Raw genomic sequence first — 14453 nt, forward strand, 5'->3', positions numbered from 1 at the left:
AATAATTTTAGTTATAAAAATACATAAATATGCACCAAATGCACTAATTTAGATAAAAGCTAGGAATGTAATTACAATTTTGTCAAAATAATGCGCTTTTTCGGGCTCATGCACAGTTAAAATATTAAAAAAAAATTATTTTAATATTCAAAATTTCGCCCGAAAAATAAGTTTGTCTTCAAAAATTTAAATGCCATTTTATAAATAAAAAAACATTTTATTTTTCAAAATTTTTTTATGAAAATCGTTAGAGCGGTTTTTTTTTAAATTAATTTTTTATATATAAAATTTTTCAATTTTGTTCTAAAAATATTTTTGGTACGCAGTTGCTTAGAGATTGTTAATATACGCTATACGTTTGAATTTCGTAAAAAAATGTTGACCTCTTCTTGAGATATCGAATTTTGAAAAAATAAAATTCAATATTTTTTTAAAAATCCAAACAATAAAAAATTGCACTTTTGATAATCAAATATTGTTAAAGCAATATAAGAGCTTATTCAGAAAAAAAATTATTGAAATCGGTTTTTAAATTACTGAGAAAATTAAAAAACAAAATAACGGTTCTATGAGCGGTACCTTTCCTGAGCAATACAAAAAATTGTTTTTCTTATTAAAAGAAGCCAAGTTAAAAAATAAAATTTTAGAGAAAATTTACAAAAAATCTATCGGTTTGTTTTTGAGAAAATTCGAATTTTCGTTTTTTGCCCAAAAATATTGTATGGTGGCCACTGTTAGTTTTGATCTTTAAAAAAAAATGAAAAAAACGCCTAACGCGAATCTGCTCAAAACCTTAACTTCCAAGTTTGAACTCAATCGACCCAATGGTTTAGGCTGTAGGAGCGTGGACAGACAGACAAAACCGACCGGACGGAATCGCGGGACCCACTTTTTTCGACTTGTCTACCATCGTAATATCATGTTTGATTAAAATCTCGAGTTCGAAATTTTGCACGAATGCAAAACTTGCCATATAGTTCCTATATGTCGCAAGTAAAAATTGAAGTTTATGTTGTTTTTTTGTGGAGATATTTGAGATGTCACAAAGTTTAAGCTGACATTTTTTGTTTCAGGTGAAAGAAATTATTAAATTGAATTTTCCTAACAGTATACAGGCACAGGGTTATCAATTTCCATATAAAATATTCTATTTCATGATATTTTTTTTGTATTATAAAGTTTGGACGTGAAGCACTTTATCACTTAAATGACCACTACAAGTGTTGTTGCGGTATCTCAGCCATATCTTGACGAATGTTGGGTTTAAGTCGAGCCCCACAAAATCAAGTCCAGCGATGTCAAATCGCATGATCTCAGCGGCCAGTTATTATCGCCAAGACGAGAAATTACGCGACCAGGAAATGTCTCTTTCAATAAGGCCATATTCCCTCAAGTTGTGTAGCATGTGGCACCCTCTTGTTGAAACCAAATATTGTCCAGGTCGCATTCTTCAATAGCAGTTAAAAAAAAAGTCGGTTATCATATGACCATAATGCTCCGAATTGACAGTGACAGTCATTCCATCGTCGTTTCCGTAGAATTAAAGCTCCAATCACAGTACTCTGGACTAAAAAGCGCACCAAACAGTGACTTTTTGTGGATGTAATGGCCTCTCTTCAATTACTCGAGGATTCTCAGAACCCCAAATTCAACAATTTTCTTTGTTAACACACCGTTGTTTAAGCTCCCATTCGACTTATCTACGACGTTGTGAACGGTCAGCTTTTTTTTATAATAAGCATACACTCAAGGGAATATTACTACCCTTATTATGCACAGGCACAGTGTGGGCACTAGGAAGAGGAGAGAGGGTTTAAAAGGAGATATCGGTGCACATTGGTTTTGAATGCCTGAATATTGCAATGACTAGGAAAGACAGAGTGTGGTAAGGCATTCCACATTCGCGTAGTACGGCTAAAGTACGAATCTCTGTATTTGACAGCAAGGCCGGAGTTGGACTCAAGCGCAAGTATTACGGTTGAACTGTTTAAGGGGAGGAATGCAACTGGCTATTTCACTAGAGCATAAGCCTTTAAAATAACGGTAAACAAGGGTCAGACAAGAGACCTTACGACGATGTTCAAGCGAAGTAAATGAACTTATGATGATATTATCATCTATCAATTTAAATGTTCTACGTTCAATACTATCCAAAAGGCTTAAGTAAGTTGCAGGAGCACCAGCTCAGAGATGGGATTTATACTCAAGCTTCGGACGTATATAAGTCTTGTAGATAACAGCCAGATCAGAAGGGGAGAAATATTTCTTGCATCGCCTAAGCAAACCCAAACACCTTGCGGCATTTTTGGCGACATCGCATATGTGAGCATTCCAGTCTCATTGATGCAAGTGCTGTCCATGGATAATGGCAATGAGGGTATATCTCGCTTTAACGATACAAGACAGCATTGCGTTTTCGAAGCATTAAAGTCCACGCGGTTTTTTAATCCCCATTGAACAATGCTCCTTAGGTCGGAAATTAATGAGCTTATCATATTTTGCTGTTGCAGTTCCACATCCGAAAAAGAGGGATGTGAGTCTGAAAACGAATATGAAAAGCTAAGAGTACTATCGTCAGTGAAACTATGTATTGGATTAGATGTTGCAGACAGGAGATCATTAATAAAAATTATGAAGAGTGTTGGATATAGAACAGAGCCCTGGGGCACACCAGCATTTATTTTATGGTTTTCAGACAATCCGAAATGTATGTAATTACTAATCCAATGAAGCAGGGATTCATGAAAACCGAAAGCACGCATTTTCGATAAGAGAGCCTGATGCCAAACCCTATCAAATGCTTTTGAAGTATAAAGTACAATAATCTTACTTTCTCCAAAGCGATGTAAAGATTTGCTCCACTGTTTGGTGAGATGAACCATGAGATCACCAGTGGACCTATTGCTTCGAAAGCCGTATTGCCGGTCATTCAGAAGCTTTCAGTCTTCGGGATATTTCTTGGGCTGATAATTAATCAGCGTTTCTATGACCTTGGAAGGAAGGGACGTAACTGCAATCGGTCGGTAATTAGAGGGTGAGGAAGATTCGCCTTTTTTGGGGATGGCCTGTACAAATGCAGTTTTCCATCCTCTCGGAACGAGACCTGGGGAGTAGGACAGATGAAAAAGCTTACGCAGTGGTTTTGCCAGCGATGAAGAACACCTCTTCAGAACAATAGCGGGGATACCATGTATACCAGCGGATTTATGTGTCTTTAAATATCTAAGGACTCTTGCACCATTACCAGTGTGAAAAAAGATTGGTCCCATAGAATCACTCACTCACTGGCAGCGTAGAATTGGCGGCCAACTGCCTAGCAAAGAGATTAGCTTTCTCCAAAGAGCTAACAAAAGGAGCGTCATTGACAACGATCGTAGGAACCGAAGAAGAGGAAGAATTCCTCATGTTTTTACAAATGACCAAACAATTGTACTGCCTTTGGGACATTGCAGTATTTTTTTACGTAACTTTTGGTCATGTAAAAATTTGCTCTGTTGAATATGGGCGTTGCAGGCCTTCCTGGCTTGTTTGAACTTTTTCCGGCTTTCCTCAGTTAGATTGGCTATACAGCAAAAGAAACTCACCTCTTTGGCCCTAATAGCCTCTTTACAGCTCTTATCACACCATGCGTTTTCCTTGGGTCTGATACTTTTATCCCTGTTCGGTATAAAAGTTCTCATTCCCAGGAGAATTAAACTTGTGATCATATCAGCGCTGACGTCAACGTCACTATCGAGAAAGCATAGTGACCAGTTAAAGATCCTGAAGTAGTTATTGAGACCGTCCCAGTTGGCTTTCTCGTATTGCCAAACGGTTCTCTTAGGTGCTCTTTTTTTAACTGAGCAGTTTTGACACGAGAATTTTGCTGATATAACACAATGGTCAAATGTGCCTAGAGGAGATAGAACACTAACAGTGTACTTATCAGGCTGTGGCCGAATCACCATTTTTGTAGCAGGTCTTAACAATTTGTATACGTGCGAGAGTTAAGCGATCCATTTAATTAAATGTCAGACTTTGAAATGAAAACAAAATAAGTTTAACAATTTAGTTTGACAGATGTCAAATTCCAGTCCTACGTTTTTGCAACCGCAAAATTAATAACCCGTTAGAATTATTATTTACTTCAAATAGGAAGTTTTTGCAATCTGTCCGGTTTTTTCAAATTGACAGTTTTGAAATTTCTCAACGTTTAAGATTTCTAAAAAGATGTCTGTGCGCGTGTGTCTGGATCTGGAGGTAATATTATTTATACATATACATTTTTAAAGTTTTTTGATTTAAAATTAGTTTTATTTATTCGGCATCACTGCCAAATTTACAGCCCTATTTTGCTATTCACGTGGATCGTATATTCCATTCACCCATTCGATTCCCTTTCACACTGCCTTTGCATTTTGCTATCCATCGGGTGAACTACATTATCCCAAACCAATTTGACATTCAAATTAACAGCTGTTCATGTAAAAATCTTGGAAATGTTGGATAAATTATTTTGATTCACACAAACATTAAGTTTAATCAATCAATAATTGGATTGGATTTTGTATTCCAATTGTAAGCAGAGGAATGATAGGATCCTCAAACAGAGATCTTCGGAGAAATGTTAAAAAGTGTCTTCTAAAAATGTTAATATTCTCTTATTTATAAAACAAATATTCTAAATTTAGCAATAAATTAGTTTTCACTTACATTTTGCTTACAAAAATTAACAAACCAGACATTAAATGAAAAATCCGCTGCATTTTATATGTGGATCTGAATTGTATAAAATTAATGCTTTCACGTGAATAGAAGAACACCACGATGTATTACCGACGTTACCGACATACCCAGATTCACTTCAAATGAATAGCAGAATAGCTTAGTGAAAACTCAAGTAATATTCCCCCCGATGAATAGCAGAATAGGCCTGTTAAACAATATTTTCAACTTTTTTTTTCAATTTGTAAAAAAAAACAATCACTTAAATTTTTTAAAGTCCTTTCTGCATTTTTGAAATGTTATTATCTGAAATCAATATCATCAATTTCGTATTTATTAATGACACTTTCACATTAAGATTACAATATTATTATAAGTGAAGGCTTTACAATATTTAAGAATGTTCGAAAATGTTTAACAAAGCAAGATATGCATAATAACAAAATATGGCTTGAATTAGGACCGCTCAATAAAATATGGGTTGAATTAGGACCGCGGTTCTAAGTGAACTTCCAAAAAATGGATAAGTGACCTAAACTTTAAGAGATTATCGAAAGTCAGACCCATTATTTGTTTTGAGTAACTAGAAATATGCTCGAAATATCTTATATTGAAGATGTATCTTTGACAGGAACATACTTTTGGGTTGACCATAATAGGCGCAAAGCACTATATAGTTTACCAACTGTAGTAGCTGCATGATCAGTCCAAGTTAAAGTTTCGTTGAAAATCATCCCCAGGTTCCTGGCAGACATAGTCAATTATCGATCTACCGAGTCAAACTGGTGGAAAACTTGACATATCTGAAATGCGTTTTTAAATGCTTAGTGACTTTGACTTCCCAAGTTGAGAGAAAGGTTATGGTTTAGAGCCCACTGCAGAATAATTTCTAGGTCTTCATTTATATGGCTGAAAGCATTACTTATGCCATTAAACGGACTGCAATGTATGATTGGACGTCGTCTGCGAACATATGAACGTTGCAGGACTTAACTAGATGAGAAATTTCATTGACATATAGCGAAAAAAATAGCGGCCCAAGAATGGAACCCTGTGGCACTTCTGCAGAGACTGCAAGATATGCCGACAACTGGCTTCCCACAGCCACACATTGCTGACGATCAGTTAAATATGAGTGCCAAAGTTTTACTGCATAATAAGAAAAACCGAAATCATCTCTAAGCTTGTTACAAAGTGTAAAGTGATCAACCTTGTCAAACACTTTGGAAAAGTTTAAAAAAGTAGCGCAATTAGTGTCTATTGATCTTCGAATATTATCTACAACAAGTAGAAGAGCAGTTTTGCAACTTCTGCTTTCTCGAAAACCTGATTGGTTTGATCTTAAAAGGCGGTTTGTATTTAGGTATGCTTGGATTTGTTTTAAAATCGACTTTTCGAAAAATTTTGACAGGCAATATAGCAATAGGACGGTATTCAGTTTATAGATAAGATTTCGTTTTCGAATTAAATCAATTATAGATCTATTCAGCAAAGCCGGAGAGCTGCAAGCAATCCTTTTGAACTTAGGAGGTACATGACGACCACAGAGCTCATACAAATGACCCTGCAGAAACTCTGCCTGTTGGTTTATAGACTGCATTTGATAAATTTGTTTCCACGCTATATTCTCAACGTCATATTCCAGATTCTCATAGTCAATCGCCTGAAAATCACTATAGCTTATAATAGTTTCTGCTTAATCAAATTGTATATCGTAGGTTAAATATATTAAGTCATGTTTAAAGAAACCTGACGCGGAAAGTTGGTTGTAAAATAGCCATTTCTCGTCATTGCCAACAAGGAACACGTCAAGAAGAGTGGGGCTTTCATTATTTGCAAAATGAGATGCCATCGACGCATTTACAGGCAAAAGGTTCAATCTTTTAAATTTATCAATTAAAGAAGCGTAGGAACGAGTATTTAGGAAGTTGCAATTAATATCTCCACACACAACTGTGTTTGGAGCAATAAAAGAGATTTTTTCTTAAGAGTAAATAACCAGAAAAATATTTATGTTTTTGTTTGGACTATAAATCACCCCAAGCAAAATACTCTCCAGTCCCCAAGTTATCTTAAGAAACAAGTAATCAATGGCACAATTTTCATCTGACTAGCAAATTTAATGATGACCCAATCCATTTCGCAAAAAAGAGGCTGGGATGCGACCCACACTGATAACTTCCCATCCCATCTGTCGATTTGTCTTGCTTAAAAGTTTGTCTCTATGTACTCGTATTAATTTTTACCAAATTTGCGTACGTATCGAATGTTGAAAATAATATTTCTTATAAGATAAAATTAGTTTGAAGCCAATAACTACAATTTTCGAAAAGATATTTAAGTCGAAAATCAATTTTTAACAACTTTTATTAATTGTTTTTTTAGGTTTTTATTTATTGTAAAAAAAACTGTCAATTCGATTTTTCTTAAACTTTGTCCTAATGTTGAAAACAATATTTCTTATAAGTAAAAATTAATAAGAAGCTATTATCTCAAATTTTTGAACAGATATTTGAGTCGAAAATAATTTATTACGAACTTTTGTTAATATTTTTTCGGTTTTTAATTTTTTGTAAGAAAATTGTCAATTCGATTTTTCTCAAAATTTTATCAGATGTCAAAAACATTATTCTTCGTTGCACAAAATTGTTTTGGAGATGAAATCATATTTTAGTCGTAAAATTTTGGAGGTGACAAATTTCTTTTTTCAATTTTTTTGATTTATAAAAAAAAACAGTATATTTTTTTTTCAAAAAATATATTTCTTTGATATCACGTTACAATATATTATATAAAATTTAATTCAAGTCTCTAGCGTTTTTGGTTCGTAAGATATTTAGGGTCAACCAAAATGTTCACCTTTTTTCAAACTGCTATGATAAAAAAACCACCCACGCAATTTTCTTGAGAGCCATTTCTGCATCTTTCTGCCTTGTTATCTGTATAACAAAATTTATTTGAAATCCATATCTCTTCTGGTTCTTGAGCTATGGACGAGATAAAAACGTCGCGAACGTACGAACGTACGTACACACGCACGCACAGACATCTTTCTAAAAATCTTTTATTTCGACTCTAGAGACCTTGAAACGTCGAGAAATGTCAAAATTTTCAAATTTGACAAATCGGACCCATTACAATAACTTCCTATGGGAAGTTAATAATACCAAGAAAGAGAATGAGTGGAGGAATTAACGGCAGTCTACCATCGATCGCGAAACTCGAAGTACTTTTAATTAAATAAAATCTTTTTAAAAAGTAAATTTTGAGAGTAATAAAATTAATTTGACGTTTAAAACACTTTTTAACTTTAAGTGTTAATTTAGGTTGAATGTCACATTTAAGATTAATCAAATTATTGTAAAGTTTACTTTAATATAATTTTTTAAATATCTCAAATTTATAATCACAAAGATTCTGATTAAAAATTAAAACAAACGTCAATGTTGTAGGTCTATGTCACCGCCACCTGTTAATTGTTTGTTCTAGAATGTCAGTGGTGACAGCTTTCAATGAAACGAGTCCATAAGGTCACTATCACACTACAACTTGTTCAACAACAATTATTTCATACAGAGAAGAAAAGATTTATTTTGTATTTGGATGAAAATGATAAGGTGTACATTTTTAACATCAAGAATGTGAATCCAAAAAAGAACTCACCATTTATTGCATTGAAATTTCAAATCTATCTACAAAATCCAATAAGTTATTAAATCCAATCCTTGTAATTTCATATACATCTACCAATATACATAGATATACAACATGCTTACTATTTAATTAATTATTATTTTAAAATTACTGCGTACTGCATTCAGTTTGCAAGAAACCTGCTAATTTAGAAACATCGATTTTCAAAAAACACTTTTTCAAATTCACACACTTCACATTCACGAATATGAAATCAATCAATATTTCTTCTTTTTTTTTTGTTGTTATTGTTGCGTTAAATATTCCTTTGGTTAAATTTTATGGTTTTATTCACCAGCACAGTATGAGTACATATATCACATTACTTTAATTTATCACTGCTCTTGGGATGGTACGACCCGATAGTGTTCAATACGCTACAGTCTTCAACAACGGTCCGTTTCGGAGTAAGCTAAAATACCAAAATCACTTCCATGACATATCAACATGGAATCCACATATGAGAATGGATTACTGGATTTGTTAGGTTATTTCCCCTAATTGTTATTGGAAATGTGTAAATTGATTCCTTGACACGAAATCGCATTGAAAAAAAAGGTTAATTTGTTGATTCAACAATAACTTTCAAAAAATGTCAAATAATTCCACAAGCTTCAATAGAATATAATTTCAAAAACTCTCAACATAATCACTGTGATTGAGATTTGAAGGAAATGGTAATTATTTTGACATTTCAAAAAACGCACCAATATTTCTAGGGACCAATGCCACTATTAAAAATTCAATTGCCTTTGTCTTTCATGAAAAACTTGGATGTGGATCTTAACACAAACATACGTTCCACTTTACGAATTTTTAACTCTCCAAAACTTAGATTAATTTTAAAATCTGAACGCACAAAAACACTTGTGACACTTTACACAAAATGTAAAATACGAATGGTAGATTTTGATACTATGAAATCTTCATGACGTTACTAACGTCATCGAGTCAATATCCACAGTTGACATGGAAGGCCTTCCCCATCTAAGATCATTTAAAATGCACATTCGAATGACATATACCTGCTGCTACATACGTGAGAATCACACATGGTTTTGTATCTTCCACTAACCGTTTTATCTCTTTATTCCAGGCTGGAGTCATCCATGGTAACCAAATATTGGTCAAAACACTTAACTGTAAAAGACAATACATAAAAGTACCAACCTATTTAACAATGACGGTATGATTAGGTTATTGTCATTCTAAAACGTATTTACGTCGTCGATAGTTCAGTATTTTTTGAATTGTGAGTATTACACCTACGAGAGTATAGAAGGAAAGTCTTCCCGCCAATTAATTTCATTCAGTCCTAGTGACGTTTTCATATTAAAACCCCCCTCCATAGTGTTATTTTTATAGAAGGGACTATCAAAAAAAGCCAAAAGAACACGCAACAACGGTCAATTTGCAATAAATATACACTCGTAAACTCTGCGTGATTTGTTCTTTCATTTCGAATTCGATTTTGATTTTTGTTTTGTAGTTTTTGTGACTTAAGATAAATTGAACAGCAAATAGGTTGTTTAAGTTTCAGTACAGAATTTGATTTAATTGAGTTATTGAACTTTGATTATGGGTTTTCTTAAATAAATTTAAAAATAGATTTAAGGATTCGGAAATGCGTATACACAGCGCCCAATGCCCGTTCGTGTTATTTAAGTATTTCGATTAAAATTAGACGGTTTTATTTTTGGATTGAGTTAAAATTAGAAATAATTGGTTGTGCTACAAAAATAGTATATTTAGTCCGTCATAAAATGGAACTAGTTCTTATTCTTAACTTAACTGTGATGTCAAACGTGAAGAACAAATAACTTGCTGTTCAATTGTTTTAAGACTTAACACGGCGTTTTACCCGCCGCGTTAGTCACATGCGGTTCGTTTTCAACACTTTTGTAAATCGAAACAAAATACAACTTGAGTTTTGACGTAAGGCAATCTAAGTTCAAGTTCAAATTCAAACGCAAAAAGTTACAGAATTTGTTTGAAATGACACTTAATCCATTTAAAGTATTGACAGTTTTTCTGAATTTTTTAGATTTGAAAATCGTATTTATAAGTTTTCTACGGCATTTAATGTGATGGTCAAATTCAAATAATTTGACGCTTAACTTGACTTAACTCGGCGTTAAAACGCGTTCTGTTATCAAAGGGTGTTTTAAAAAAAAAATATTTATTTTTAACTGACATGCAATTCAATTTTCCCGAAAGATAATCTTCTAAAGTACTTACTTTAGGTGGCGCTACAGTCCTCTGTGAATTAAGGCCCAACTATAATAGACTTAACCGAGCTTAAGCCAGCTTAAGGGAACGAACCAATACGCAGCCTTATATGTCACTAACCAAAAAAGACGTTTTGCTCAGTTTCGTTAAATTTCGCTAACTTTCGCGCAATTACGCAAGAAAGAGCCATTTAAACGGCTCGATCTTAAGCAAATGTCAAACTTTAATTCAAAGTTACTTGAATCCATTATGGTTACTTTTTTTTTGATGATAACTTCTGATAACTTTTCGTTCGGTTTTGACATTACCTTACTTTCGGTTAAGTCTATTATAGTTAGGCCATTAGGGCTTCACCCAAAAATACTCGATTTAACAAGATGGGAATCTCAGACTGACATTTCGGTTTGCCTGCAAGCAGTGCTGTCATTTTATAAAAGTCCAAAGCAGTACATTCTAAAAAATTTTGCATAATTTTTGGACAAAAGCAATACGCATACATTTTTTTTAAATTCATATTTATTTTTATTTTTCTTTATAACAAAAAATCCACTTACATATGTATATACATAACTACTTTATATGTATATATTTAAGTTCAATTTCTTAGTCTTATTTTAACATTAATATTTTTATTAATTTCACTTTTAATAAAATAGGAACTTTTTTATAATAAAAAAAAAATTTATGAAAGCCATGTAACTATTATACAAAATTAAATTAATAAAAATATCGCAGTAAATTTCAATTAATATTTGTGAGTTTTTAAACTTATTAATTCCTCTGACATTAAAATTGAATTGACTGTGGATGCCAGTAAAGAAAGAGTTTCTTTTTGTATCTTTTAGCTACTTGCTAAAATATGCGCTCTGCATCTGCACTGCTATTTGGAAAGCATTAAATGAACCAAACAAGGAAAACATTGAAGCATTCAATGCGTTTTTAAATTAAAGATAACGCTTCAATAGTCTTGAAATTTCAAGTCCATACTTATCATACTTTGATGTATTTAGAAACAATTGCATAAGCGGGGAAATTATTGGGGATTTATTTTTTGGATCAATTATTTGCAAGGCTTCTAAACTTTATCTTGGAACTTATTCATTTTCTTATTTGCATTATCTCTACACTTTTTTTTATATTTTGTATAACTTCACCTGTTTAGCCCCAAAAGCAAACTTAAATTTTAGCTTGGAAGATTTCTTATGAACGACGAATTTGAAGAAACAATACAAAAATGAAAATGCAGTACAAATAAAAAGTGTGCAGTACAGCAGTACGTACCAAGCTAAAGTAATACAAATATTGGTTTTGCAGTACGTTCGACAGCATTGCCTACCAGCTAACTGCAGACTAAATGTGAGAAAGTGTACGTGAAATAATGCAAAAACCGAACACATTCTCACATTTAGTGTTCAGGCACATCTAAATGCTTCATTTTGAATGTTTTATGGCCTCGTCCAAAAACTAAACAATCCTAACGAACAGAATCTGAAGTGCTGACATGGTCTAAAATTGGAAGATTTGTATAAAATAAATGTTGTTAATGTATGTTAAATAAAATAATATTGACCAAATACATAATAAATGATTTATTAGTGCTGTATTTTGTTTACTTAAATTATTTGCGAACGCAATATGCACTGCAACTGGTTAAGTATAATTGGAAATGGTCAATGTGTAACTCAATACTTTGTAAAACAACACAACACAACATTTTTTCAGATGTAGTTTGCTTAGAGCAGCTTATAGCATTTTTTTTGCGAAGTTAGAAATTCATGTGGAAACAATAGGCGGGTGCCTCCATTTTTTTTTTGTACAGACAATGCTACGAGAAGCATACATGTGAAGTTCCATTGCCAACTTTACTTCAGATTCCTCAATTAGATTAGCATTTTCATCATTGAAGCAGTTCGATAATTGCAAGACCAAATTTTAGTTTTGTTTGCTGTACAAATATTTCTGAACATTTCTTTTTAAGGGACTATGTTAGAGTTAGAATATTATTGGCTTTCTGAAAAATATTTGTTCTACGCTAACCTCTACTTTATATCTGAAAACTATTGTTCATGTTTTGCATTTATAAAATGTAATCTACGGTAGTATTTATTATATTAAATAAAACAATAACATGATGTTCAAATAGTAGACATGTGCATTCAAGAGGACACAAGCGTCCACAGGTTTTTCTCAAAACCCAGCTCTGTCTATCAACTCCCTGTGGTGAACATCGGGTGCCTAGTACGTCAACTGGAGATTGGGTTCCAACCCCAGTGGAAAGTTGTTGGGGGCAGCAAACGAGAGAGGGGGACAGTTTCCACTAAGGAACCTCTGCTTATCCAGACGGCAGCGGACGATTTCTCGAGATGGAATCAACGGTAGCGTCTACAGTTCCAGTAAGGTTGAACTACTTAGTGAACACCTTATAGGGCTTCTTCGACATATTGGGAGCCCAGGCCTTTAAGCAGCGATTTATCCGGCTCCCCTTCCTTGGAGTCATACTAAGGATCTGGCCTTCAGGTTGGGGGTTGTGCCGTCGGGGTGACTTCCCGGCTTCCAAAAAGTCTTGATTTTCAACAGTGTGAGCGAGTGCATCACGAAAATCCGCATAAAGGCTAAATTCGCCAACATAAGCCTAAAATGCGCGCATGCCCCAACAGAGGAGAAAGATGAGGACACCAAAGACATATTCTTCGAGCTCTTGGGCAAGACATATGAGTAGTGCCCTAGCTATGACATTAAAATGTTCTTAGGAGATTTGAATGCCAAGCTAGGAAGAGAATACATCTTTGGTGGCATAATCTTGAGATACAGCCTGCACGACACCACCTCCGATAACGGATTCATTGTAGCTAGTACGCAGGTCACACATGTCAATATCCACAAGGCGACATGGAAATCTCCTGATCAATCAACCTTCAACCAGATTGACCACATTGCGATCGACGCACGACACTTCTCCAGTATACAGGATATCCGAACATTCCGAGAGGCCAACATTGACTTGGACCACTACCTCGATGTAGCCAAGGTACGTCTACGGATATCCTGAACCGAGCCAAAACAAGGAAGTACTGTGAGAAGATTCGAAGTTAGACGGCTACAATCGCAAGAGACTGCCATGTCCTTTTCCGATCGAATCTCTAATAACCTCTTAAGGAGTCCTATGCTGCCTGCATTAAGCATTGAAAACCAGTGGCAACAAGCAGCTATCAGAGATGCCGCCTCTGAAGTGCTAGGTTTCACCCGGCCACCACAGTGAAACCACTGTTTTGACGACGAATGCTGGCAAGCACACAGAAGGACCAGAACTGCTCACGAGCGGAAGAAGAGAGAGGAACACCGGCTTCTTATATGGAAAAAAACATGAGGAATGCGTGATCTAGGAGATAGACGGATGAACAGAAATGAGGTTCGTTACTTTTACCTAAAGGTAAAAAAAACCTCCCAAGGTTACAAGCCACGAACCAAAGCCTGTAAGGACGATCAGGGGAACATCGTAGGGGAGCCGCAGTCTATGTTCAGAATATGGAAATACCACTTCTCCAAATTATATAACGGCGATGACGACTCGAATTCCGCTGTAAGGGAGGTAGAACCACTCAACCTCGACGACGCAGATCAACAATTTCGCCTACCCAACCTAGAGGGAATTGCTGCCAAACTATTTAAAGCAGCAGGCAATGCCTTGGCAGGAAGCATGCAATCCAACTGCAAAATATAGTAGGAAGAAGGCGTGCTCGATGAGTCGAATCTTAGCATAGTGATCCTCTCTGCCGTATTATATGAAATTCTGAAGCCATTCGTCAACAACCTGATAGATCCTTATC

At 34.6% G+C, this 14453-nt stretch overlaps 1 protein-coding gene across 1 annotated transcript in view; it reads right to left on the reverse strand.

Annotated features, from left to right (window-relative positions):
- The window catches only part of LOC129941220 (anoctamin-4), a 47268-nt gene extending 38412 nt beyond the window's left edge, over nt 1-8856 (reverse strand). The window contains exon 1 of the mRNA XM_056049799.1: nt 8368-8856. The gene's annotated coding sequence lies outside the window, so the exon portion shown is untranslated. The remainder of the gene's footprint in view (nt 1-8367) is intronic.
- Nucleotides 8857-14453: the final 5597 nt, after the last annotated feature.

This window comes from Eupeodes corollae, chromosome 1, assembly GCF_945859685.1.
Source record: "Eupeodes corollae chromosome 1, idEupCoro1.1, whole genome shotgun sequence".
NCBI classification, from domain to species: domain Eukaryota; kingdom Metazoa; phylum Arthropoda; class Insecta; order Diptera; family Syrphidae; genus Eupeodes; species Eupeodes corollae.